At 39.5% G+C, this 27,802-nt stretch overlaps 1 protein-coding gene across 6 annotated transcripts in view; it reads left to right on the top strand.

The window, feature by feature from the left end:
• Positions 1-773: 773 nt before the first annotated feature.
• The window catches only part of ANO4 (anoctamin 4), a 177,751-nt gene continuing 150,722 nt past the window's right edge, over positions 774-27,802 (top strand). For 3 of the 6 annotated variants that reach the window (XM_048301057.1, XM_048301051.1, XM_048301052.1), the window contains exon 1: positions 774-1,277. The gene's annotated coding sequence lies outside the window, so the exon portion shown is untranslated. The remainder of the gene's footprint in view (positions 1,278-27,802) is intronic. The other 3 variants (XM_048301053.1, XM_048301056.1, XM_048301055.1) reach the window with 3 other exon arrangements.

The following is a 27,802-nucleotide window of genomic DNA, read 5'->3' as shown; positions in this document are numbered from 1 at the left end:
TTAGGTTTCCTCCACTGTGGACTGCTTTGTGAGTAGAATCAGAATAATTTCTCCCCCATAGTCAAATGCAGCCATTTGTATCTTAGAATCGGGAACATCCCCTGAAAGTTACAGTGCTTGGCAGCTTTAAATCTGCTGCATCACTTTACTGTGTGAATTGGTTGAATGCTTTAAATACCCTAGAAGTATTTCTCTCCAGACCCTGGATATCCTTATTGAAAATTAAGTAGAGGTCTGGTTTTTGGTCTTTTTTAAATCTTTTTTTTGGTGTCAAATTGTATTTTTGAAAGCAACAAAACTTTTAATCCAGCTGTCATCTTGGCAGGTGCAGGGAGAGGAACTTTGGTTGTGTGTTTTCTGGAGATTTGATGCTGTCTGGGGTCTGTGATGTCGTGTCAAAACCAGCACTGGCTCTAACAAGGCAGTTCACAACAATGAGACCATGCTGTAAAATCTCTTACAGATTTATTTTTTCTTCAAAAAGATGCCTTTGAAGAGGAAGCAACAATTAATGTATGTTTTATATAGGGAAGGTACCGGCTAATAAAATTTCAAGTTAAATGACACTGATATTCAAACCTCCAAACTTTTCTTACCTCTGTACGAGTGCAGAGCTGCGCCAGCAGCCTGTCGGAACAGCAACCCAGAAAAGCCTGTGGCTTTCTGAGCGCTGCTGCTCGGAGGAGCAGGCACAGTGCACGAAGGCAGTTTGTCTGTCCATGGGTGCAGGAATCCTTGCTGGGGCTGGGGCTGTGAGGCAGAGAAGCCCCAAGGCAGCACCGTGCCGGCAGCTGACGCGTCGGGCTGCCCTGCCTTGGACAGCTGTCACGCTGCCACGCCGCAGGTCCTCTGATTGGGTACTCCCAGCGACTGATTACAAATGCTGATTCTGCTTCTGTGATCCTTTCCACTTGGAGGAGAAATCTCTTATCCCCACCCCCAAGCCCACCTCTAGGATGTAAGTAATGGTGAGAGGACGAAGATGAAAACAGTGAGGTGTGAGTGACTGGAAATCCGGCAGTCTGGTTTAGCTGCAGTGTTATGTAGGAGTCATCTTCAGACTTCTTACCTTTGGTTTTTCGGCACAAACTGCTTGCAGGCTTTTGAAGGCTGTGAAAGGACTTACCGTTTGTGTGTTAGTGTTTTCTGTGTATCATCATATTACCTTGCTTTTTCCCTGGACAGCTGTGTTCAGAGCTTCATGTGGAAATCTTTGTATTGAAGAGAGACAAAAAGGATCCTTAATCTGATTCTCTTTGGATCTTTCTATTTTTATGGTAAGTGCCGGCATATATTGGCTGAGCATAGCTTCTTTGCTGCAGTGCTCGTGCTCTCTCCCTCTCTCTCTCTCTCCCTCCCCCTCCCCATCTGTTTTTCTCCCCCTATAGTCTTAGATAAGCCTCGTGACCTTCACTTAATATCTCGTCATAATTTTCATCATCTTCATAGCAGATGCTGGCTAAGTAAAACACAAGTTTTCTGTTTATTTTGCTCTTTCCCTCCTCCGACCCAGAGCTCTGAAGTATTGACTGCAAGCTGAGTGCTGCCTCTTTGTCCTTGAAACGAGAGGCTTGAGCATTGCTCCCGATTGCCTGTGGCAGCAACGGGATACGGTTCTGGGGAACTGGAATAGAGATTGGGTAAAGGTGACTGACTCATTTCTCTAGGTCTGTACCACTGCACTGAGGGCACAGGTATCCCCTGCTTGACCAGACACCTAGAAAACTGAAGCCCCTCAGTGTTCAAGTGTGAGCATACATGTGGCTTGAACTGGTGTTTGCTGATGTTGGCATGGGACAGATGGGCTCTTTCAGCATTTTCAATATAAGCCTATGTCATCAGGTGTTTTTAAGTTGGACCTTTTGCATCTTAAAAGTACAGACTAGCTGGGACAAGAACTTACGGAATAGGCAACCTCATAACCCTCATCCCTCTCCAGTCCTTACAGCTGCAAATTCTTAGCTTTTTGAAGTGCTTTTACATCTCTGCAGTAGAAAAGAAGTGTTTCTAAATGTCTGAAAATATGTGCTGGCTTAATTTGTGCTCTAAGCTGTTCTAACAGCTCCGATTTTATAAATAGGAAAGGTTGTTTTTAGACCAGAGTAAACTGTGCCCTTTTTTTTTTTCTTTTCTAGTTTGTTGCATGAGATTTAAAGTAAAGCAAATATACAGCTTCTGGTAGATAGATATATTCCTTTCCTTTTCATAAAAGAGAACTGTGAAAGTATTTCTTTTAACTGAAATGTGTTTCATGCTGTGGATCCATTATGGGGATTGACTATGCATAGCCCTTACACACTGCAGGAATAATAAAGATTCTGCTACATCTTCAAAGGTCCGCTGAAGGCATAGATATAACACTGGCTTAAACTCATCACAGGGTGGTCTGACTTCAAGCAGAGCAAAGAGGAGATGTGTTCTTATACCTTTGTTTTACTGAGGTAGGATAAGAATAAAGCTTTTATTCTGTCTCTACATTGCCTTTTCTGGGTTTAACAAGAGTTCTACTGATGTCTAGGAATTTTTTTCTTTGCTTAATATAGCTTACATTGTGACTTAATAAAACAATTTTGTTCCTGATTTATCCTGTAATTCAGAGAGTTTTGCTTCACAGAGAGTTTAGCTGAACACAGTTTGGGTACCTCCTTTTCCCTTGCAAATGAGTAAAAACTTTAGAACACTGCTGTTATTTTCAATACCCTTAGTTTCTTTTCTGTACGGGGGTGTACTGTCCTGTTGTATTGACAAGCACGTATGTGTGTGGTGGGGGGAGGAGGAAGCTTACCCAGATCTGTAGGTAGAGGACTTCATGGTGCAGTGAGGTAGCTGCTGCATTGCCTTCAAAGCAAGCAGTAATGGGCAGCACATAGCCCAGATGTCAGTGGTCCAAGTCCTCTGCCCCACCAGATCTTGTGTTTTGGCATCATGTAGTACCCACTGGTGCAGCTGGTCATGAGCCTGGTTTCTCTTCTCATTGATGCAGTGAGGGCATGCTGCAAACCTCCTACTCTGGTAGGGAACAGGCCTGTTTTGGCAATTGTGCAGCACAAGGAACTGTCTAAAACATTTGCTTCTAGAGCAATCTTGCCCACTGTCTATCTACTACAGAAAGGCTTTGGCACTATGACTGATCTGTGTGTTACTTAACTCTTTTATATCAGTAACAAAGTGCCTGAGTTTGTTCTCTTACAGTTTCAGTGAGTGCTGACACAATGACAGCAGCAAAGAAACTTTTTGCAGTGGAAGATCAGCAGGGCTCCTAGTAACACACACAGAAAAGCAGTCCTGACTCCCTGCAGGTTGTGAAACTGCCTTGGAGCAATCAGGCTTAGGCTTTTCTTGATTAAATATAAAAAGTAATTGTATATGCACTTGGGGTGTGTGTGTATGCACTTGGAGTTTTTACTAGTTTGTTCCATATAAAATTATTGTAAACTTGAAAAACAGGAGGGTTTGCAGAATACATGCACAATCAAAAAAATTCTGAAAACCTCACAGTTAATTATGGAACTGCATGCTATTATTTTTTTAAATATTGTTGTAAATTCAGATATTCCTATGCCTTAATATAATCTACATTCCTACTTAACAATTAATCAAATGTGGCAATGTCACTCAACAATTACTAATGTTTAAGTAAAATTATCCTGTAAAAGTTAATTTTGAACATAAGTGCATATATGAATCTATCTTTTCCAATAAAAGTTTAAAAGCCAAAGAGCATAATTTAATGTGATTTTTCAATAACCTTGAGGAAAAAGGAAGTGAGGAAAATCCTGAAATATTTTCTCAAGTTTAAACCACATTAGCTTGCAATGGGATGTTTGCATTTGGAACCTGACCTCTATGTACTGCAACTGAGAAGTCTGTGCATCTAAAATCCTTGACAGCACACCTTGTTGCAGCCTAAAGGCTTGAAAAATAAAGATGCAATCCTCTATAACAGTCTTGAGAGGTATAGAGAAGAGTGAAATTCCCTGAATTACATGAAATTCAAGTAGGTAGATGTGCTGTTCATTTCCTGGGAATTCTATGAATTCTCTAATAGGGAATGCATGCATAGTACTTCCTTGTTTCACAGCATGGTGTCATGTTAATTCCATTGCAGGGTGGCTGAAGACTGCATAGAAAACAACTGCAGGGAAAGAAAAAAAAAAAAACCCCTCTGTTCCTTAGCCAGCCAAAATCACCCAATGGTCTGATGAAGTCATTGCACTCTTTTCCCCCTGTGTATGATCAATATGCATTCTTCACTCCACTTGTCTGTAGAAGCAAGTTTTTTAAAGCTTATTTTCTCCACATATATTCAAAAATATACATTTTTGTTGGGAATATAAATGGGTATGTTTATACAGAAAGCTCTCTCATTTATCCATACTGCTTCAGTAATTTTATGCTTTCCATCTGCTCATATCCTTTCTGACAAAACCTATGCAGACAGCTATTGATTATCACTGGCTGAAGAATTCAGGCAGTGGATTAGCCATGCTCCAACTTCCCTCTCTGTCCCAGACTGGAAAGTAATACTGAGCTATGCATGTTGCAGAGCTGAAGTCATCGGTACCAGGCAGTGCTCTGGCTAGTGATATTTTTCATGCTGCATCAATTGTGGTTTTACCTGCCTGTTTCTTCATACATCCTGACCCACTAATGAGCCCACTAATGGATAATAAAAAGCCGACTGCACATTCTAGGCTTTCTCCCTTATTCACAGAGCTAACTTTCAAGGTGTTCCTGGACATATTTTCTCACTTAGTCTGCAGATTTTGTCCAGGATGACTTCAAGGACTTTGTAGCTCTAATGTTGCAAATATTACAAGCCTGTCTCTATATATTTTGTGGCTTTAACAGGTGAACTCTCTTCGGTGCAGTTGCTATTTTTTGCAGTTCGTGGATGTCTGGAAATCCTGTGTGTGAGCACTGCGCTGCATAATCTGTCAGAAGTTTAGTGCTTTTTGGAAGTACTAGGCAGGGTGTTTGTGTGCTATGTGCTTTCCCTCTGTCTGGGGGGAAGGATAAGCTTTCAGGCATTGTTACGTATGTCCCGTGTGTCCTGAGCGTATGCTGCCTTCTAGTAAGTGCTTGCATCCTGTGCCTGTCATATCTCAGGAGGGGATCGCATTTTCTGCTTTTGTATGAGTGCATAGTGCTTTTGTCAATCTGTCTGGTTCTTCATGGAAACTGTGGTCTTTCACTTTGTGTCGTGCAGATTTGTTCTTAGGCAACTTCTGCATAGGAAACACTGGACAATAAAGTGAGAAGTGTTCTGTGTGTTACAGAACTTTCTCCTGCGTAGCAAAAGCCACAATTATGTTATTCCAGATTTAATGTGGTAGCAGTGGAGCAGCACTAGGCCTGCTTGACTTGACCAACATGAAGTGTTCTTGTTCTGGTAATGTGAGATTGTAAGAAATTGAGAACTTCTCATTGTATAATATAAGGAGAAATAACAGTTTCGTTAGGAGTTATGGGTTAGTACTTCAGTATTCTAGTGGAAGGGATCTTGGTGCTGGAGCAGGCAATGCAAGTGTTTTAATCTTCATGAATAACACCCTGAGCAGGATGAATATCACTGAAGCTGCAATTAGATCCCCAAATAGGGTGGATAATGGTGTACAGCTCTCTGCATGTGCATGGATTTTACTTTAGAAAAACACAAATCTGACAGAATGTTTTCAGAAAAGTCTCATATTTCCAAGAGCTGCATGTAGATGCTAATAATGCTGCAAAACCAATTGCTCATCACCTCAGAAGGCGTTACAGCAAGCCCACCTCCAAATGGGCCTCCAAATTCAAGCTCTGAGAGAAGACTAGTTCCCACCAAATGGTGAACTTTGAACATAAATCCAGAGATTTCAAGATTCAGCATTTGCAATCTAATTGTCCAAAGGGAGGCTAGCTGTTTTGGACAGCTAGGTCCCTCAAAAGCCCATACTACCATAGATAAATATTTTTTAAAAGATAAACAAATTAAATCTTCTGAATTCATTCTCTGGCCATAAGTGTGTTCTGAGATTCCAGGATTATCTAGGTATTGATGATGATCATGGGAGATGAGATTCTCATGCTCTCTACAGTGGTAGCACACCAGAAGTTTGCACTTCCAGAGGGTGGTTGGAAATACGTCTAAAAGAGATATCCCAATCTTCTTTAGAAGATTATTGCTGTTTAATATGAAGCTAGGAAGAGTAGGCTTCTGTATAATTTATCTATAGGGTTTATGTCAGTCTTGCCGGGAGATTATTCAAATAGAGCCCTCATCAAAACAGCTTTTCTACCTTCATCCATTTGGCTTGTTGCATCCCCCTGCAGTATTGACATTAATTTCTTATTTTATATAGTTCTTACAGCCTTCAAATATTGAAATTTTTTTCTTCCTCCCTTCATTTTTGGATGAGGAAGTTAATTAACAAAATCACCTGAGAAGAAAAAGACAGAATCTCCTCTGAGCCAGTTTTGCTGTATGGAAAAGCTGGTGATTAGCTGGCTTGGTGATTAGCTGTTTTGGATCAGCAGGAGATATATTCCCATTTCAGATAATTTTCTTTGAAGAAACTGGTTTTCATTAAAATTAAACATAATACTTTATATGTGATGTGTTAGACCACCAGAGACTGTTTCTAAATGGGTTTGATTCTCCTTGGGAAACCACTCCCTGTAAAATGCCAATTAAAAGCCAGAGCTTTGTGAAGTCCATTGGTATGTGTCCATATATCCTGGCAGACATACAACCTCTCTACATGTTGTTCATCTATCCCCCAGCCTCAATTAAATTCTTTCCTTGTTTGTGCTCCATGTCACTGTCTCTCCACTGCTTTCCCTTGATATGTACTTTTTTGCCTTTTTAAATATCAATTTGCCTTCACATTTTCCTTAGTCTTGGTTTTCTTTCAGTTTTGGGGGGGGTTTTATAATTATACTAATTGCCATCCTATGCTGAGTTTCATTTAGGCAGAGCACTGCTCTGATTCAGTGCCCAGGCAAAAGCAAATACTGTCCTTTCTAAAGACAGTTATTTTGTAGGAGCTTGGTCTGCCATCCCAATATATTGTGAAGCATGCATAGAGAAGGGAGAACAAGAGGCAGTGACAAACAGGCTTGGCAGGACAAAAGGGCTGGAACCTAAGAGTCAAGTAAAATGTCAGCCCTGTTAGCATGAGTACTCTTTTCCTTAATCTGTCAGGAAAATAATATATTTTGTAGCTTTGGAATCTGAGATCAAAGAACCACAGCAAAGCGGAATTAAGCAGGTGTTACTGGTCTGTTATTTTAACCTCTCTGCAGTTTCATGCAGGCAACACTGCTTTGGTTTATGTTTACTGTTTTTGAGGCTGTTGCCTTAAAAATTCTTTATTTTAGATAAGGGGAGAAAATCAATTAAGTTGAATGCTGCTCTGCCCTCAGGAAAAAGGAAAAGTATTACCTCCTAAAATTTCTTATTGTCATTTGTTCCCAGAGAAACAACTACAGCAGCTGATTTTCTAACCTATATCATTTAAATAAGCTCTTCCAGATTGGGGAAAATTCCCGATCTCATTTAAATTAAGTGTAGGGTAGTCAAGTATCTACCCACAGACTTATTTTTGTTTTGATTGATGCTGAGTGTTGCTAGTAGTTGTTCTGTTTTATTCTCTGCCTCTTTATGATGACCACCAGATGAGCTTAAACATAAAAAGGTCTTTCTAACTGGTCACACAGAAACTGCTGTTGAGCCATAGACAGAATTTCCTTATTTTCCTTTATAATGTAGAACTTGTGATTTGGATTTCAGAAATGCCTTGGCAAAAGATTTGATAACCTTCTGCTTCAGCATGCTTCATGAAGTTTACTTAGTTTATATTTCTAATAAGAATAGGCTCTGAACTATCCTGATTAATATATTATGGTACAGTTCTGATGATACAAACAACTTTTGTGAAGTACTCAGTGTCCCATGGTGAAGATGTTACTGCAACTTCTCATTGCACTGTTGTCGCCCAGAACAGTTCTGCAAACATAGTATGCATTCTTATGTAAGAAAAATATTACTTTGTTCTCCTTTTTTACCTAAAAACTAACATGACTCAATTGTTTTGTGATTACTACACTATGTTAATATACTACAACTTTTGTGACAAAATTTAGGTCTAAATTATTCAGTTGCTTCCTGTAAAAATCAGATCAGCATTCGAGTAACTCTGGTTTTAATTCTGCCTCTTATATTACAGCTCCTATGTCTGATCTTATTTCTTACAAATCTCCGTTTTGTGCTTCCGCTTCTTGCTGGACCTCCTGTCCTTTGACTCTCTTCCAGGCTCTGCTCCATTCCCCCTCCAGCATTTCTCTGTCTGCTCCTGTTCTTCACCTGCTCCTCAAGGCTATTTCTGCATCCAGGTGTCCCACTCACATACTGGTGTGGGTTTTTTGCTTTGAGTTTCGAGCTGTGAAAATATGAACTTAGACTCAGAATGAGCTGTGGTACTTCAGCAGTGCTTGTTGTGCAGGTCACCATTCTTTGCAACAGCAACTTCAACAACAACAACAAAACTTTCTATGAATTGTTTGTGAAACAATGCAATGGGTGTTAAAGGTGACATTACAATGCAGAAATAGAGGCTCAGATTTCAATATGATAAACTTGTTTCCTTACCTTAAGGTACACTGCTTGAATTGAAATTTAATATATGTTGCAGTGAGGAGAGATAATAGGTCTGTGCTTGTCCTGATGCTCCTTGTGTGAGATTGGTTGCTAAAGGGTATCACCTCTGCTCATAAATTGAGAAGGGAGATAGGTTCAGGACATGTACTTCCTTTCAGTTCCAAGAGGGACAAGGGGGAAAGAAGAGAGATGGATGTGGCACATACCCACTGGTTTTGTTTTTATTTTTGACATTTTGCTTCAGGATCAGGTTGTGACGAAAGAAACTGTTCATCTGGGAATTTCTATGTGCTTTCAGCTATCATGTGATGACTTGTCAATTACTGCACGGGAACATGTTCATTGTCAAAGATTTAAGTGTCTCACTCAAGATCATATAGAAAAATATGTCTTGGTTCAGCCCAGGACTCTTGAAACCTGTACCAGTACCCTGCCCATGCCAGGGTAGCCTGTTTTCCCAGAGTCACAGTACAGGGGAAATGGAAATTCTAATACTAACAGATAATACCAAATAAGCTACATTCAAATACACAAGGTAAAGAAGAAAACTTTTAATCTTCTAGGTTCTGAAACAAGTAAAGGACTCAAGAGAAGTTTTAAAAAGAAAAGTTATCATATTGTTACAGAGAGTGGACAAATATTTAGGATATTTGCTAGATAACTTTGATAACATTGCAGCTTGTCATTGCCTGTTTAAAAACTCCAGTTGCTTGTTTCCAGGGCATACCATGACATCTGGTTAGTTTTTGATGTGCTCTGATTGCAGTGCACTCCAGGCTAAGTAACTTGCAATTGATGTGTTTCTCTTTCGCTGTTGTCAAACATATGTTGTCTTTCCTGAATAGAGTCCAGGGGAAAACATGTTCTGAGGCCACTCTGTTAGTGCTTACAGCTTTTGAACTGCATTTTCAGAAACATCTGTAAGTCTGTCAATCAGTTTTAAACCTTGGGTATGGCTTTGTGAGTACTTCATTGCACTCTCAGGTACTAGCACAGCTGGTTTTATTTTACTGAATACCATGGGAGGAGGCAGCTTTGAGCATTTAAGAATTATTAAATGCCACAATATTGGTTGTCTATACTTACACAACATCCTGGAGACTTTAGTCATGTGTTCACATGCAGTGTTTTCATTGAGTTATATTTGTTTATTTTTATTTTCCTTGTGAAATATTTCATTCTGTCTCACAGTTAGTGTCTATGATCCAAATCAGGCTCCAAACAAAAACCAAACAAATATTTCTTGATATTTGTATTTTTTTGTTGTAATCACCACAACTTCTGCTAATGTCTAGATGGCAAATAATTATCCTTCATGGAAACGATGTAAGAAGATATTATTTCCCTTGCTGGTGTCATCTGTTCTTATTACTTCATAGATAAGGAGCTAAGGTTTTTGATGTGAAAGGGAGAAATGCTCATTACCTTAGGGTCCTGAATGTGACATGTCAAGGGTATGATTTTTTCATGTCTTTATCACATTATAGCATTTTATATAATCAAAAAAAGGCTTCAGTGGATACTGACTGTAGCTATGAGTACCACAGCTTTGGTTCATCAGGTGTTGTCTGCTGGGTGCTTGGACAGTGACATACCCCCACTGAAGTCTCTTAGCAGCATGGAAAGCAGAAGTGGATATGCAATTGAGTACCTGAAATTAAAACTCAAATGCTTTGATCCTGAGACCAACCTTTGTCTTCATGCAGCTTCAATGTGTGTTTCTGTAAGGCTTTCCCTGTGCACAGAGACTGGGCAGAGGCCAGGTGGAGCTGATGCTTATCAAAGAGGTGTCCATCCTAAGTGCACACTGAGTATAAAAATTTCTGTGTGGTCTGAAATTAAAACCCGTATCATGTTAGAAGTGCTGAGTGTATTTCACAGATGCAGCTTTAATCCTGGCATTTCTTGGGCACTTGATACTGCAAACTCAACAGCCCTCTGACATAGTTGTATTATATGTCAACACCTAAATATTTTAAAAGACTATATAAAATTCAGAATTTTCATCCTTTGATATTGAGAAAAATGTTGAAAATATAAGACAGCTATTTGAGAGCTTCAGTTTTCTTCTTCCTGGTCTTCAGCATAGTGAGGGGTCAGCTTGGTAGCCATGGTTGACATTCCAGGGCCGGTAGACCTGTCAGAGGAAGGAAGTACATCTTTTGCTACAAAGCTCCCTGTTGATGGCTGTTCAATGGAACAAAGTGTCCTCTACTGCCACAGAGCTTTTAATCTTGACATTAGGGTAGTTCTTCCTCCTTCATGATGTGGTGTGACTGTTAGCCATGAGATCCTGAGAGAGAAGGTCTCTACTCTTCTACCATTATAGTGATCCCCTTGAGCTATAAGAGGGGTAAATGCAGGGAAAAAAGCATACCACATCTATTGCTGACAGAAAAAAAATAATTAGTTAGCCTATACCTTCAGGTAATCTTATATATTTTTACAGTAATAACTATCTCTCAGAGATAGATAGATAGATAGATAGATAGATAGACAGATATTCACAGAATCAATTAGGTTGGAAAAGACCTTTGAGATTATCAAGTCCAACCTGTGACCTATAACCACCTTGTCAACCAGACCATGCCACATCCAGTCTTTTCTTAAAAACCTCCCTCAAAGGACACTGACTCCATCACCTCCTTGGGCAGCCCATTCCAATGCCCAGTCACTCTTTCTGTGAAGAACTTCTTCCTAATGTCCAAACTAAACCCAAAATTCTCCCTCTGTATTTCCAACAGAGTTGATTTCCCAAGTCAGAAATGGCGTTTTAAATCTTGAGGCATCTGTGTTTGTATGTGCATGGCTAGTGATTTTATAACATATTCACTGATGTGGTTAATACTTTAAAGCTGCTTTTTAAAAAGAAAAATTGCTGTTGATTAGCTATTATGTGAGCACAAATTCTCTCTTTACAGTTTCAGTGTTATAAGTAAATCCAGTTAAATTCGGAAAGTGTTTTCATTCCCTCTCATTAACATAGTTTTAGCAAAGAACTTAATACAAGTAGTAAAACTGCGACTGATCAAGTCCAAAAAAATAAAATCTTCTGTCCTAAGTGTGGTGAGTAAAGCAACTAATGCTTTGCTCATGTGCCCTTGAAAATAGCACAGGCACTGTCCTGTTTCAGCAGCTTTGCCAGCATCTGGCCAGTGGGCCAAGGTTATGAGAATGCAGATTTTGAATCAGCAATGCCTGCTAAATGCTGCTGGAGTGTTGTTAGCAGGAAGATGTCTCAGCATGGCATCCTACAATGCCTGTGGCGTAGTGATGGTTTGTCACCTGCATTTTGCTGTCCCAGGGCAAAAACAAGAATTCTATTCAATGCATAATCCCAGGAAAGGGCCTGACCCTATCTCACCGTTGGGGCTCAGTATATACCTTACTCTGACTTCAGCTGAAGGAAAACCATGAGCTAATTTTTCATGCTTTACAATAATTTTTTTTAATTTTTAGGGATCGAGATATTTCAGAGGGAATATCATGGGCTGAATATACTTTGAAGCCAAAACCAGAGAATAGCAGAACTCGGGAAACAGTACTAGGGATGCTCCTCCAATCACTGTTTATACTTAAAAGTGTAACTTGAATGCATCATCTAAATGTTTTTACATGTAATCACATTTACAGTTGTATGCTAAAAATACTAATGATCAGGAGGTGGAGGGAGCCATTTGCATAAACAGAAGCATGGAGAGCAAGATGGCAAGTTTACTTACTCTACATAGGTTTTAAGGCACTAAGTACCTAATTCTGTGTCAAGGAAATTAGAGACCTATTGGTTTCCTCTAAAGGGTACACACAAATGCTCATTTTCCCACACAGACCATTTCCTTTCAGCATAAGCAGTCATTTGTTAGTTGATTTAGGACAAGCCAGGTTTGCAACCTTCAATAACTAAGCCAAGGGTCACCTCTGTGTTGAATTTCATGCTTTTTGAAAGTCTGGAGAAATTTTTCCTTACTCTTCATAGGAAAAGCCTGACATACCACTAATATTATACCCTGTTAACTGCCAGATGCTGAGCACCTTGGTGCAATGTTAATCCTCTGGTTCTTGTGTTGCCAGTGCAATAAAATAATTCAGAGAGAGGTGCTTTCAAAAAAGGAGTCATGCAAGACAAATTGTAGGTTTTCTATGTATCAGTAGGATCTGATGTAATAAAAAATCTTCGAAAAAGTCAAAGAGAATCCAGTGCTGCAGTTTGTCAGGAAATCAGTTACAAGTAAAAATGCATGCTTACCATTTTCATTCTTGCAAAAGTATTGCCTGGCTCAGGCAGAAGCTGCTGCTGATCTGTAGTCAACAGCATCCCAGTAGTTGAAATTTGCAGCATACAGCAATACCTGTCTGGTCGATTTTAGAATAAATTAACAACAAAAAGTTTTAAATTCAAAGCCTATCTTGGTGTGACATTTTTGAATGTAGTCACATCTTCCTTAATGGATAGGTATGAGTTTTTATAGAGCACATAGTATTATTTTGAAACTTTTAGTAAATGATCCATACAATTAACAGTAACAGGGAGTGAGTGAGAGCAAATGAGCTTTGTCTAGTTCATGCTTGGCACATTAAATGCACCCTAGTTTCATTCTTTTCCTCAATTTGTCTCTTTCATACAAAGATGGTAAGAATTTGAGACAAGAGGTTTTTGGTTATTTTAAAAGCATGTGATGTCCAGCACCTGAGATTGTGGGATCTTGAATTCTGTTGGAAGCCAAATAATTTTTGTGCCTTGTACAGATTTCTAAGCTCCTAACATTCTTTATTCTGTTTTGGCTAACGTCAAGGTCCTGACAGAGAAATCTCCGTTCCTTACTGAAAGTCACATAAAATACTGAGGTCAGCAGAGCAGCTGGAGCAGTGGGGACAGGCATTGAGCAACTCCGTGTCTGGTTTGGATGGTGGATAATTGTCTTAAGTAGAATTTCTTTGTGGAGCTGAGACATGAAATATCCCCTCATTTCTATGCAATTTTTGGACTAATTTTTGACTAATTCTTTAGACTACTTGGTGTTTGAAGAGGGATGATGCTGCTAATGTAGCAGAAGTGAATGGCAGTAACGAGTGGAAGTGTGAACAATGAGGAGTAGCAGGGTCAAGAGTTTTCTCAGCACAGTTTGCAGTTTGTGAGCAGCACAGATGTATAGAACTTGAATTTGGATCATTTGTGGGTGTTCAAGAAGTCAGGTACATGGGAAACAGGCAGAGTTGTTTTATTGACATTTCCCTTGTCCACACTGGAAGGGTCACTTAGTGATGTTAATTAGCAACTGCTAATTCATGGTGATGATTTAGTTTCACTCCATAGATCATCCAGCCTCCTGGAGTCTCTGGAACTCCTCCTGGGCTAAGTAGCAACCCAGGCTCCTGGACAGCCCCAGAGGCAGGACTCCCTCTGGCCCATAAAGGGGTAGTCTGCATGGAGCAGTTACCTGCTGTAGGAACAGTGTGTAAGGCTATAAAAATCAGTGCTGTATCATTTTGTGTTTAAATAGACTTCTATATTCTTCAGGCTTAAAAAATCAATAAGAAGGTGAGAGGGGAGGGGGTTTTTTTTCCCCTTCTCTTCCTTTAGAAAAAAACATATTTTGTTTTAAAGGGGCACTGAAGGTAGAGAATAATGAACTAGGGTAGGAAGTATATTTTATTTATAGCATTTGCAGAATGTGTGAATAACGGTAGGATATAATTTAATGAAAATAGCATTGTTCATTGCTTTAAATCTCTAACTTTTTCTTGATGTACATTTTTCTCTTTCAGAACCATACTCAAGTCAGCACAAAGAAAAAAATTAGGTAATTAGTCAAATAAATAGCCTAAATCTTCATGTTGTAATCACAGAAGACCCATGGATTTTATGGGCTCAAAATTCTACATTGAGTTTGAAGGCTAAATTGCTAGAAATGAACAATTCCTTGCTTAAAGTTTATTGAATAATCAACTAGGAAAAGAAAAAAAATGCTTTTCTACTTTAATAGTACTATTTCAGAATCATTGGATAGAAATAACCCTGAATTAATCAGCAGCTTAATTTGACAATTCATTTTTATTGTGAGGCATTCACTTGCAGACAGAAAGAGTGCCTTTGATCTAGCTAGGAGAATCACTGGATGTGTATGCTCTGGTCATTGGACATAAAGGCCCTGACAATTTTGTTCACACACTGCTAACTTTATTGATATTGTCCTCTGTGCCACAGTGTACAGCCTATGCAATGATTTTTGATGGAGAAGAGCAATTATTCTATTTTCTCTGGACTAAAACCTACATGCTTCCAGATTCCTAAAGAAAACCGACCTTAAATGTTTTCATGCAGTCCTAGCCCTGGGCACTTTCCCAGCCAAAAAGGACACAATTTCAGTGGGCTTAAATCAACATGCTTCTACTGCAGAAACCTCAGGTGTGACAATTTATGTTCAGAGATGATCTGATTTAGCTCATAGTCATTCATTTTGCAGTTTCCAGAGATGAACATGGGGCAATGCTTAATTCAGGATTGAAGTGGGGAGTGTTTCTTGCCGTGGTTGTGTCTGAGAGCTTCTAAGAGTGGGGTCTCTGAGGAGACATTGTGAGGAAATTGGAAGCGAAAAAAAAGAGATGATTCTGCCACAGCATGAAACCGAGAAGAAAAATTTCCATCTCTTGACCTATTAATGCTGACCATGCTTAGCTGGGACAGTCCTAACATTTGCTGACAGCCCACAGGGGAAGCTACCTTAGCATGGGCAAAAGTGCCATTCAAATTAGGCAGGCTCAGTGCAGATCCTCTGTAAACCTGCACAGAACATGCAGGTTCAATTTGCACAGAATTAATTTGAACATAATTTAAGTGCTATCACAAGGAAGCTAAGCTCTTTTAAAATTTTTTTTTTCCCCATAGCCATTTTTCAACATTGTCCTGAACAAGATTTGAATTGTATTTCTTAGTTTATTTTATACTGGTATGAAAATAAATATATAGGGGCAAACCTGACACCAAAAAATTGTAATAAGACAAATAAAGAAAAAACATTTTCTTCCCATAAACTTCTTAAAGTATCTGGACAGAACTTATGCATTTTTATATCTCCCTTACGCAGTGAATGAACTAAAATAAGGAGAAAATTGGAAGACAATTATTGAGTTTTTACGAATACTGCAGTTCTCACAGTGTGACCTTTTCACAATCATAACAAGATAGTATAACATAAAATATGAATGCTAGTTTCAAGATGAAGAATCTTACAAATTTTTAAGTGAATGTTCTTGAAAATCTACACTGAGTTGTAATTCTCTACCTTTTCACAGAGCACTTCTGATAGAAACTGGTTTTTTTCAGACTTCTTTCTGACTTTAAGAAATAATTCGGGGCAATTATTTTAAAACAACTTTCCCATGTATATGATGCTGGTTTTCAACTTTTCAAAGAAAGAGAAAACAAAATATTGAGATTTAGGCAAGAAATACAGGTAGTGGTGAAAGAATTTTTGAAACATGTAATACAGCTCCATTTGGGACTTGTATAGATGTATAGGATTTTAGAGAGGAAAAAAAACCACTAGGATGTGATATATGGAACAATCAAGGAGTCTCTCCAGGGGGATGCAATGACTGGTACAGTAAATAGTCTCTTGTTCAGAAATCCACCCCTAAATGTAGCAAGAAATTTATACGACTTGGATCAGTTTCAGTGGATTTTGCAGTGTGTGTTTGCTTCTGAAAAGCTGCAGTGCAAAGCAGCCAGACTCCTTACCCTGCTCCTGAAACCCAGATCCAGAGGAACAGCAGGGACACTCTACAGGCTGCAGATTAGGGGAGAAAAGCACTGGCTCAGTGGACATCTGCCCACTTTGGCTAACTTGTGTTATGTTGAGTTGATTTATTTGAGTTTTGTTTTCCAGAGATAATGAACACAGAAACAGTCTACATTGTTGTTTGTTCCATCATCAACTTTAACAAAACTTCTTCACTAATACCACAGTCATACTGAACAGCATGAAACTGTGTCAGTGGCAGGAGGATGACAAAACTATCCTAATATTTCTGTAGATGCAGGAAGATCCATAAATTTTAAGTATGAGCTCCCTTGGGCTACATTTTCAGCGAAATGAGTTTTTGGTAGATTTCTTTAGATCAATTTCCCACTACAAGGAGATCAGTATTTGGAACTGCAGTGAATAACTGAGGTTCTCCTTAATTATTTAATGGCTCATTTATTTTAATTTTTTTTCTGGAGAGAAACAGAAAATGAGGTAGGGGGCTTATCTCAGCATAGCATATCTGGAAGATGGGAACTTTCTATCTGATTTTACCAATGTTTTGCTTCTTGAGTTTTGGTCATATTACTTGGGCCTTACTACTACTTTAGGCTCAGTAACAGACACTGCTCTAGCTGCACCAGAACCATATAGGAATGAGCAGCACAGACAGGAGAGATGCAGCTTTTCTAGCTCTTCTTCTTGTGTGGAATCACAAGAAGAACACATTCACCACCAATGATGCTACAATGATGACTGGAACATAGACAGCCCTTCATGTCCTATCTTCTTGTGTGCAAAATAAAGTTTGTCTTGTGGGAGAGGTTTGAAACATGGATCAGCCACAGTTTGCAAATAGAGGATAAATGTTTACATTTGAAGGTGTAAATTTCTATTGAAAAGAACTTGGTTCTAAATTGTGTGGGAAATAGTTTGCTTAATTTAATTATCTGCCTACAGGCACGTTTATCTGTAATATAATATCTGTACCCGATCAGAGTTTAGCATCTACAGTGGGCTATGGGAATGAGAGTCTGAAGAAGGTCACTGGTGATGCAGCAATATGTAGTGTGCAGATTCAGCACTGGGTGCTGTGCTGAGTACAATCCTTGAGTTTAAACTGGAGTTTATCACCTCACTTTTAGTGCATTTTTACTTATGTTTGCAAGTGAGTTAGAGAAATGCTCTGCCATGCTGTCAAACCAATGACATCCAGGATTTCCTGAGCTTCTGATAAAAGGAAATTGAAGGTCACTTCTTAAGATCAGCAGGTTTATCTCTAATCCAGTGCAGTAAACTAAATTGACTGTGTATTTTGCAACAGCAGCAGAAGTTGAAGAAGAGCTGGAGTGTAGTGTCTCATCCATTGCTACAATAATTCATATTTGAGAGAATCATAAGGAACGGCCATAAGAATTCAGTTATGTCTTAAAACTAACGAACCCCCAGAAAATGTGGTTTTGTTTTGACTTTCAACTTAATGTCTGAGTTCTGACAAGTTCATTCAGTCAGGTGGTGTTCATGTCCATATTGTTGCTAGTATCTCCATTACTACACTATTGTTGCTGAGGAAGATATTTAAAGCTCTATCTTCATCATACTGTTGTACTCTGGAGAATATGTCCAGGAGCCTGAGCAAAACAATTCCTTTACATCTGAAGCTTATTGCTAAATTCTGAATGGATTCCTATATTTATAAGGAGAAATATTTGAAATACTGGCCCAGATTTTCTCAAATTTTGTCCTTTGCTTGGAAGAAGGGTAGAAATAGTCAGAGCAACAGTTCCCAGTTCTTGTACTGCCATCTTGATACCTGACTTAGCAGATGCCTCTGCTTGGTCAGCACTAGCAAAGTGCAAGCAAGGATTTCTGCCTTCTGCGTTAACTCGTTGCCTCTGCCTGCCCTGTGCAGGGCACAGCACTGGCTACTTTCCTGTCTGCTCAGTGTTCCCCTCCATTGCTGCTGATCTCCATTTGACAGACAGGACCAAGTTATGTCCTATTTATACTTTTCAGATGATGTAGAGGTGAAAGAGCTGACACTGCAGATCTATGCTTAGTTTGGTCAAGACCACTGCAAAGCCTGGCATTTCTGTTAGTTGACATCTGGCATTTCTGGTTGACACCACTGATGACAGGGGTTTATTCCACAGGGGAGTGCTGCAACCCTAGGGGCTAGTTCAAAACATTTCTTATTCATTCCCAAAGTCAATTAAAAAATTTAAATCATGACTCTTATCAGTGCATGCACACACACAAAAATAAAATCGCTTAGAAGGTGGCACAGTTAACTGCTAGCTGATTTCTATTTACATATTTACCAGTGTGAAAAAACAAAGGAGCACATTTTCAGCTTCTAGTTGAGTATACCACATATGATAAATGTATGATTCAGTTTTGGATAGGAGTTGGTGATCATTGTATGTGTATTTTGGAAGTCTTGCTGAACAGCAATGAAACACTGGCGAAATTTCCAAACAAAGCATCTCCCCTGGAAAATAATTCCTCTTGTGTCAAACATTGACAAGGCATCAGGGAAACGGAGTTATAGGCAGTAAAGTAAGGAGGCATTTACTCAGTTGTGCTTTAAATCTTTCCCCCCCCACATTTACTTGTGGCAAAAAACTATTGAAGCTCCAGGAAAAATGGTACAAGATTTTTATGCTCCTACTTTTTCTGGTTTGGATGTTTTAATGCATTGTCCTAGAGGCAAAGATAGTTGGCAACATTATGGCAGTACCTACGAAAGCATCTACAGTGCAAAGACCAGTTTTCTAAGCCAGTCCACAAAAGTGAGTAGACTTAACAGAGTAGGTAACATTTATCGGCACATGTCCACTGGTTTCTAAATTATTATTTTTTTGCTGCTTGATTGTGCATTGTAGCCCGCCCAAGGCTGGAGGTCACCTTCCTAGTGCTAGAAGAGAAATAGACTGATGGTTTTTATTCTGCTCCAGCAATGTCTAAACCAGGAATTCAAGAGCTGCATGGATATTGGCATGTCTCAGGAACTTGAACATTGTTTTAATGAACTCGAGCTTTGGTGCTTATGTTGCAGTGCTTAGTCTGTGACAAGTTTGATATCACTGGAAATTGCCGACAGAGGAAGGAAGCAGGAAATTGTGAGGAAGCCCCATCTATTTCCATCTGGATTGTCTGGCTCTTCAGAAATGCAAGTAAGCTGTTTTGGATGGTGTAAGATAACAACAACCCCCTTGTGCTTCATGGGGCATTTGAGCCTGCTTGTAAACTCTGGGAGTAAGTCCTGCAAGCTCTTGATAAGTCTTCTATTAAGTGTTCATCTTGCAGCCAAGCTGTAAATTAACCTGCCTTTCCAGGTCATTTGCTATTTGCTGATTAAGCTCTGATCTCCATTTTGAAAGGATTGCTGTCATTGAAACAACTGCTGTATCACCTCACAGCTGACATAGCATCTTCTCCTGTCCCTGCACTCTGCTCAGCTCCAAGCAGACAAACCACAGGAATGGGTGAAGAGAGAGCAAGAAACATTGCTGGGAAATGAGAATGCATCCTCTCAGCTAATTAATTTCCTGACTCTTCTACATTTGGTGAGTTGCAAGGAATCACTTCCATGTAATACAGTTTATGCTTGCTCCATAAGTATTGCAGCATGCATAAAATTTTTGCAAAGTCATAAATTTAAAAAATCATTTTGCTAAATGAGAGGGCTGCATCCATCTCTGTCGTGTCCAGGACAGCCACAGCTGTGCTGGGGAAGGCAGAGCTTGCAAGACATTCATGCAGGAGAACACATAACAAAAAAAAGGAGTCAGCACCACCAGGAAATAAACCATACATGGAGGGCTGTCCAGTGCAAATAGAATAGAACTACTTGCTAGACAGAAAATACCATTTCCTTCCTCTAATCCTGCACAGATTTTCAGTAATCCCAGGCACTGCTTGGGGTAATGCCAATTTAATACACAGCACTGTAGTTACAGAGTATCTCCTTACCTTCAAAACCCAAGGTCCTGATGGAAAATTTGAGATTATTAAGTCAGTACTGTAGATTGAGCAAATATGTGAATGCTACAAAATTGGAGCAGAAACTGCTAAATCAGACTATTTCTTCATCTACTTCATTGTGTTTGACAATGGACTGCTCTTAAAGCAATAGAGAAGAGTGAAGCTTCTTCAGAAGACAATATGGTAATGTAATACATAGTACAATTAGCATCATACTACAGTGATACTTGAGAAAATTAGCCCTTTTTAACTCTTTGAGATGAATAGTTTATTTCTCTGAAAGACAAGGTCTATTATTCTACGTGGCATTCATTTTCAGAGCTTGCAAAATTGCTAACGTGTTGATCCAGGACATGTAGAAATCATTTTGTGCTGTTGATGTTGTTGGTGCTTATTTCTCAGGATATTGTCCATGTAATGGATCTAAAATGAGCCAAACCCCTGTTATTGATCCAGTGGCTTCAAGCCAGCAGTTCTTAATGTCAGAAGGGCAGGAATCAAGACAGAGGAAGTAGAACAAATAACAGAGCTCATATGAAGTGTCCTATATTTGCATAAGCTGGAAGGATTCTTTTTACCTGGAGTCTTAGCCTTGGGATATTTCCTTCCTGCTACCTTGCACTGTACTGAAAATGGTAACCCACAAACTCCTGAGTGAGACACAAGGGGGGTATCCCTCTCCCTCTGAAAATCAGCCAAAGGTGGAATGTGACCCCTTCCACCCCATCAGCCTTGCAGAGAGCCAGAAGTTAGTAGTTAGTAGTAGACAGTAGTTAGTTAGTAGGAACTCAGAATAAGTATTTCTATGCAGGAAGTTATTTTAGGAAGAGCTGCTCTCCCTTGGAAGAGGAGCTCCCACAACGTGTGTTTATGAACAGAAATGATCATCCAGAGTCTGTGAGAGTACTTTTAGAAGTCTTCAGCTGTGAACCTTCAGGCTGTGCTGCCTACTGATTTTTGTCTAGTAGGTGTTAGACTCGTAGTCAGTCTTGCATTTCTCACATCTTGGTTGATTTTGCTTGCCATTATGTTCTGTATGTTGACTTTATTATTTGAGCATCAAAATTGAATGTAGTGCTGTGAACAGAATAAGGTATTCTGTCGCAAGGAACTTGTAGTCTAATTCAGGCACAGTGACGCACAGGCATACATAATATACATGATAAGGATGCAAATGCAAAGTAATAGAGGTGTCTTGGGAAAAATCAGTGCTGCAGGCTAATTTACTACTTCTGAAGAGCTACTAGACTACAGAACATAATGAAAACATTGAGCAATTCAAGAGATGTCTTTTCCTTCTTTTTTCTCCTTTTTTTCAAAATGCTAATTGCTGATGTGTCATCAAATGGAGGGACTGTGCCCAAAGAAAATAGAGAAATAACAAAATTGGGATCCTCTCTATGTTCCTGTTTTCTGAACTGGAGCCCAGAAAACTGGGGATTTCTTTCTTAACTGGAATATGTCTTGTGAAATTAGAATTTTATTAAAATAACAAAAAGAAAAATGGGTTGAACCGGGATAATATCCATTATTAATGTAACAAGCGTCCTGTTGGCAATGTACTGTGAGCTTCTCAGAAAATACTGAGTTTCTACTTGTAGCCCTGACATGTAGTGTGTTCTCAAGGAAGCCACCTGGCTTCTCAGGAAATATACTGGTTCCAATTGAAGAAAAATGTGAAATACAGGACATTTTTTGAAAGGCAGCAACAAACACATCAAAAATGCAAGTGGAGTTTTGCACACACAGACATACAAACACATATGTACCCATGAATTTGAACACAGAAGCACCAAATAAATTAATTCTGGAGAATTAACTAAATCTTTCTAGTGAGATCAAGTGTACTTGTTTATTAGAATTTTGATAACAGTACAACTGAGAGTCTAGAACTGCTTTAATTTTGTTAGTGGGTCTATGACTGACTCTTGTGGTAGATGAGCTATTAGCATGACAACGTTGAATTTTTCTACTTTTCTGAGTATACTTATTTTCACTTTGCTATGTCTATAGATATGTTGAAAGTGATACATTTAAGAAAGCTGCATCGACAGATCTTCACATTATATGTTTCTGGACTGCCCTTAGTCTTCTAGCGTGACCAAAGGGGTATCAATGGGGTTTTGTGCATTTAGTAGTATAAGGCCAGGAACTTTTCTGTCTCATATTTTCTTTATAAGGGTAAACCCATTAAAGACTCTAAGATATTCATTTCCTGTGGGGGCTGAGTCAAATACCTCTTTAAAGTCAATTAATGCCAGGAACAAAAGCAGCATGACTTTCTATGGCATAATTTCACGGGGTTGCAGTAATTCTTTTATGTCTTTTTAAAAATGTGATTACTGTAAGTTATTGGAAACCCCACAAGGTATCTCACTTATTTATATATTCTTATGTTCACTTGACATTACACATATATTACGTTGCTAGTGAAGTACTCCCACCTTTCCTCAGGAACAAGATTTTTTATGACTCTCTGGTCAACAAATGCCAGATGCCAAATACTGATTTGAAAATACTCCTTTTCATTTGTACTTCCAACAAAAGGATCAGCATCATGGCAGGTTTTTTCTCTCAATGCACTGGTATTTTAGCACTGTAAAAGCTATAGGTTGAAGAACAAGTGGATAAATGCTTACTCTGCTAAATACCTTTGAAAACAGCAGAGTTGTCTTTCTTTTATTTGATTAAGACAGCATTTTAGAAAAACAAAGCTCTCAGGTCTGTATCTTTGGAAATTAAGTAAATTATCTGATTCCCAAGAGAATCAAGCGCTAAGAGTTGTCCACAGGCTCCTGCAAGAGAGTAGTTAACTCTGTACTGAGGGTATCAAAGACCTAGTTTGTAGTCTGAAAAAACTAAGCATGCAAATTTAGGCTGAAAAAACTGTCCCCCAAATTTTAACAGTTTTTTAAGCAAGAACAAGACAACAAACAACAACTACTGGCTTAAGCATCCCAGGTGCAGAATCCGGCACTTTCGCTTGTTGGACTTCATACAGTTGGTGACTGCCCAGTTCTCTCATGTGGTTCTTTGCATTGTGTGAGAGCAACATGCTGCGATTTTGCAAATGGAACATTTTTATTATTTAATTAGTCTCAAAAGTTAAGCGATTCAAAGAAATAAACTGAGTCTATGAAAAATTTAAAAAAAATTTAATAACAGCAGGCCTGGTGCCTAAGGGCCTTACTCATGAATATAAGAATGACTGGTTTTGTTACCAGCTGTGTACTCTGGTAAATAATGGGCTTGAGCTTGCAATTGCCTCTACATGTGACTATTTTCTCTGTTTTTTTGTTAGCCAAGATTACTGATGTTTCTATGAGTTTGCAAGACCAAGTCTATTCAGAAGATGAGTGTGATGGGAGATAGTATACAGAACCCTTCCTGCTGGCAGTGTGAATGGGAACTCTGTGTTTCTGCTTTTTGTTATGGTGCCTCTTTTGCTGTGGGCTTTGGTCTGCCCTGCTCTATGTGCAAAGGCAACACTCCTGTGTGGAGTTAATATGCTGGAGCAGGTATTACCGCAGTCCTAGGCCCTATCACTGTGTCCCACAGCCGTAGGGAGGAGGAGAGAAGATCCAGCAGGCAGGAATTGTGCAGCAAGATTGATTTATTTAATTATTTTACAAACTCTTTTATAGACTTTTTTCTTCATAGTCTAATTGGACAAGGATCAGCTACCCCGTGGGGGTGATTGGCTAAAATCCTAAAACATCCATTGTCAAAATATTTTTCTACTGTACTATAAACAAGACTTTCCAAGGCTGCAGGTGGCTTGGTTGTTTACATAACTCTGCTACCTCTTCTGTGAGAGAGAAAAGTCTCTCACGGACTTAGAAAATAGCAAGAAAATCCTTGCTAGCACCATTTTTGTATCCACAAACAGCTTACCCAGGGCATTATCAGACTTGTAGGTTTTAAGCTGAGAGTCAGTTTCTAAAAAAGAAAAATTTGATTTATGAATGTATATGGAAAGTCCAGAAGGCTAGAGGATCGTGGGGTCTTCGGGGAAATGGACCATTGTCTTCAATGCAAATAGCAAGCCCACTGTGAGGCTAATACCTACCTGTCCAGTTTGCAGCATGTATTGGAAGAGCAGCATCAATTCCTCTCACAGATAAGGAATCCTTCTGGGAGTATTTTCTCATTTGCTTTGCAACTTTGGTGTCAATTTCAGGGGTTGGTGTGGCAGATCCATGTTCACAGAATCACAGAATATGCTAAGTTGGAAGTGACCCAGAAGGGTCATTGAGCCCAACTCCTGGCCTGCACAGGGCCATCCCTAAGTCAGGATTTCATGCCATGTGCCTAAAAATATTGTCCAAACCCTTCTTGAACTCTGTCAGGCTGGTGCTGTGACCATTTCCCTGGAGAGCCTGTGCCAGTAGGAGAAGAAGCTTTTTCTAATATCCAGCCTAAACCTCCTCTAACACAACTTCAGGCCATTCCTGTCACTGGTCACCACAGAGAAGAGATCAGTGCTTGCCCCTCCTTTCCCCCTCATGAGGAAGTTGTAACTGCAATGAGGTCTCCCCTCAGTCTCCTCCAGGCTGAGCAGAACAAGTGTCCTAAGATGCTCGTCATAAGGCTTTATCTCAAGGTTCTTCACCGTCTTCGTTGCCCTCTTGTGGATGGTCTTTATACCTTTTGTGTATTGTGGTGCCCAAAACTGCACACAGGACTCAAGGTGAGGCCACCCCAGTGCAGAGCAGAGTGGGACAATCTCCTCCCTTGCCCGGTGGCGATGCTGTGCCTGATGCCCCTCAGGACACTCTTGGCCCTCCTGGCTGCCAGGGCACTGCTGGCTCATGTTCAACTTGCCATTGACCAGGGCCCCCAGGTCTCTTTCCATGGCACTGCTCTCCAGCACCTCATTTCCCAATCTGTATGTACATACAGGATTGTCCCATCCCAGGTGCAGAATCCGGCACTTTCCCTTGTTGGACTTCATACAGTTGGTGACTGCCCAGTTCTCTCATTTTCTGAGGTCTCTCTGCAGGGCCTCCCTGCCCTTGAGAGAGTCAACAACTCCTCCCAGTTTTGAATCTGTTTGCTTATAGAAATGAGTTTTGGATGTGCTGAGGTAACGCAGCAAACCAACCTGTGAATTAAGAAGCAGAAAAACCAAAAAGAAAAATGTGTTTTCTGTTTGGCTGTTCCTGCTGCAAGATGCTGCAGACCTAGGCTAGTTGGAAAATGCCTGCTGCTTTTTGTACCAAATGTTCCTTTGTCCTTGCTCACCCATACTGAGTGAGCTGACCTGATGCCCAAAACAGACCTCCAGGACCTGGAGACAAAATCAACAGTAGTTGGGACAGCACAGGAGACAGAATTTCCTTAGCCCCCTGTAGCAAATGCTGTTAGGACTACTTTCTGAAAGTCCTATCTCTTATATATTAACAACAAATTATTTTCAGGTCTTGGCTTTGAGGGTCCAAGTGTGGTATCTGCTGTCAGCAAGTAGACTATGAATCAGGTAGTTGACAGTCCCAACAATGAAGGCTGTAACAGGGCTGTTCCCAGGTGCCACAGGACCCTTCCCAGGTGTCCCCCAAGAGAAGGGCAGTGGACCAGCTGCTGCTCCTATTGACAGAACTGTGGGTTGTAGATTGAGTTTCCAGCTTCCCCTGTGCTTCGGTTACTCTGTACTTCTCCAAAATGCCTTCTCGACTCTGTGGTCTTATAGCAATTTACTTTTTCTGGATGTTGGACTCAGAAGAAAGCCCCAAACTAATAGAAAATTTGGATGAAGAGAGAGCAGGGTGCAGTAAAAATTGCCAGGCAAGCTACAAATAAACACTAATAATACTTGTGCTATTGTTAATATTGAATATAATATTTGGTGCAGAAGTTCACATGGCTGGAAAGACATCTAGATAGGAATCATGGAGGTACTTAAAATGATGATATTATGAGTAACTTAACAGCAACTACTGGAAGAGAGAGGTTTTTCTTAATGGATAAGAAATTATTAGATTTTGATACTGCTTATATTTTTTTTGGTACACTATTTTTGAATGCCAGGCAACCCTACTGTGTACTGTGAGCAGATCATGTATTTGTGGCAGGATTGAGGAAAACCAGTGGCAATTTGAATCAACTGGAAACTGAAATAAATTTAAATATTTATTTAGAGCATTAATGTATTTATCTCTTTGGAACTTAAAGCAGTGGCACCATAATTCAGCAGAGCTCCTGCTCACCTCGACTCAATAGCAAAACAAATGCTGATCCATGAAGTGTGCTGAAACACAGTGGAAGGAAAGAGTGTTCCATTACTATGCTTTCCCTCTGCTCCCCTAATTACAGTAGTATGGACTTACCTGGCTGCTTCTTCCACTTTTTTTTGCAGTAGGGGCTTCCTGGCATTACGTTTTTGATATTTTCCTTCTAAAATTTACAGCTTGCTTTGATGAGTAACACCATTTGGCAAGGGAGAACAGTGCTTGCAGAGAAAGGCCACAGGTTATAGAGGAGAGATGCCAGGGAAAGCTTGGCACTGTTGATGTTTCCCTTACACCCTATACCAGCTGCTCCTTCCATTTTTTTGGTCTGATTGCTAAAACTTGTATTGAAAATTCAGGAACTTTTGCAAATATTTTATTTCTCTGCTTTAAAAAAACCCAAATTTCTTTGTGCAAGTGTAACTGTTGAGAAATAGCATCCTTACTCAGAAACTCCAATTTTCCATTACAGTATATATTCTCTTAATTGATCCCTTTATCTTTTTTTTTTTGAAAGAAACGTGAATAACTAATGAAATAACTAAATAAACTATATTCTTAGTCCATCACAAATGTAATCATATTGCTGTTAGACTGTATCTCTGCTATTTCTTTCTTGTCTGGCAAATGCTTCCTCTGCTCTCATGCATTCTTTTTTTCCCATTCACCTTCAGTTTGGCTCCCCCAAATTCCCATGCCAAGGAGTTATGCATGACATTCCAGTTTGATGATCAATATAAGGCATATAAATTTCATAATATACTGGCCATACTGCAATCCATCAATGAAGATCTTTGACAACAGAGCTGAATATCAGCCAAGTCGACATTTCCTAAAAGAACATTTTCTGTATTATTTCTATGAATTGACACAAAAGAATATTTCTCCCAAAAGCTGTTCCAAGGAAATACTTGGGAGGTATTTAGAAATTATTAAATTACTCATTGTGAATGCCTGAAGAAAACATTTATAGGGTTTTCACAAAGTCCTCAAAGCTTGTCATTAAAGTAGTAACTTTTTTTCATTAAATGGGCTGTGTACTGCAGGGAGCACATATATCTTCCTGGGAGGAACAAGAATTTATTCTCTCAGGCAGCTTGGCTGTAAATAAATATAAGGCTACATATAACACTTCAGAAAGCAAGCAGAATCCAATTTAGTTAGTGAGAAATAAAACAGATAAATAGAGAACACCATTATCTCTTTGG

The sequence above is a fragment of the Corvus hawaiiensis genome, chromosome 4 (genome assembly GCF_020740725.1).
Source record: "Corvus hawaiiensis isolate bCorHaw1 chromosome 4, bCorHaw1.pri.cur, whole genome shotgun sequence".
Classification (NCBI taxonomy): Eukaryota; Metazoa; Chordata; class Aves; order Passeriformes; family Corvidae; genus Corvus; species Corvus hawaiiensis.
This window is presented reverse-complemented; position numbering and strand designations above follow the sequence as displayed.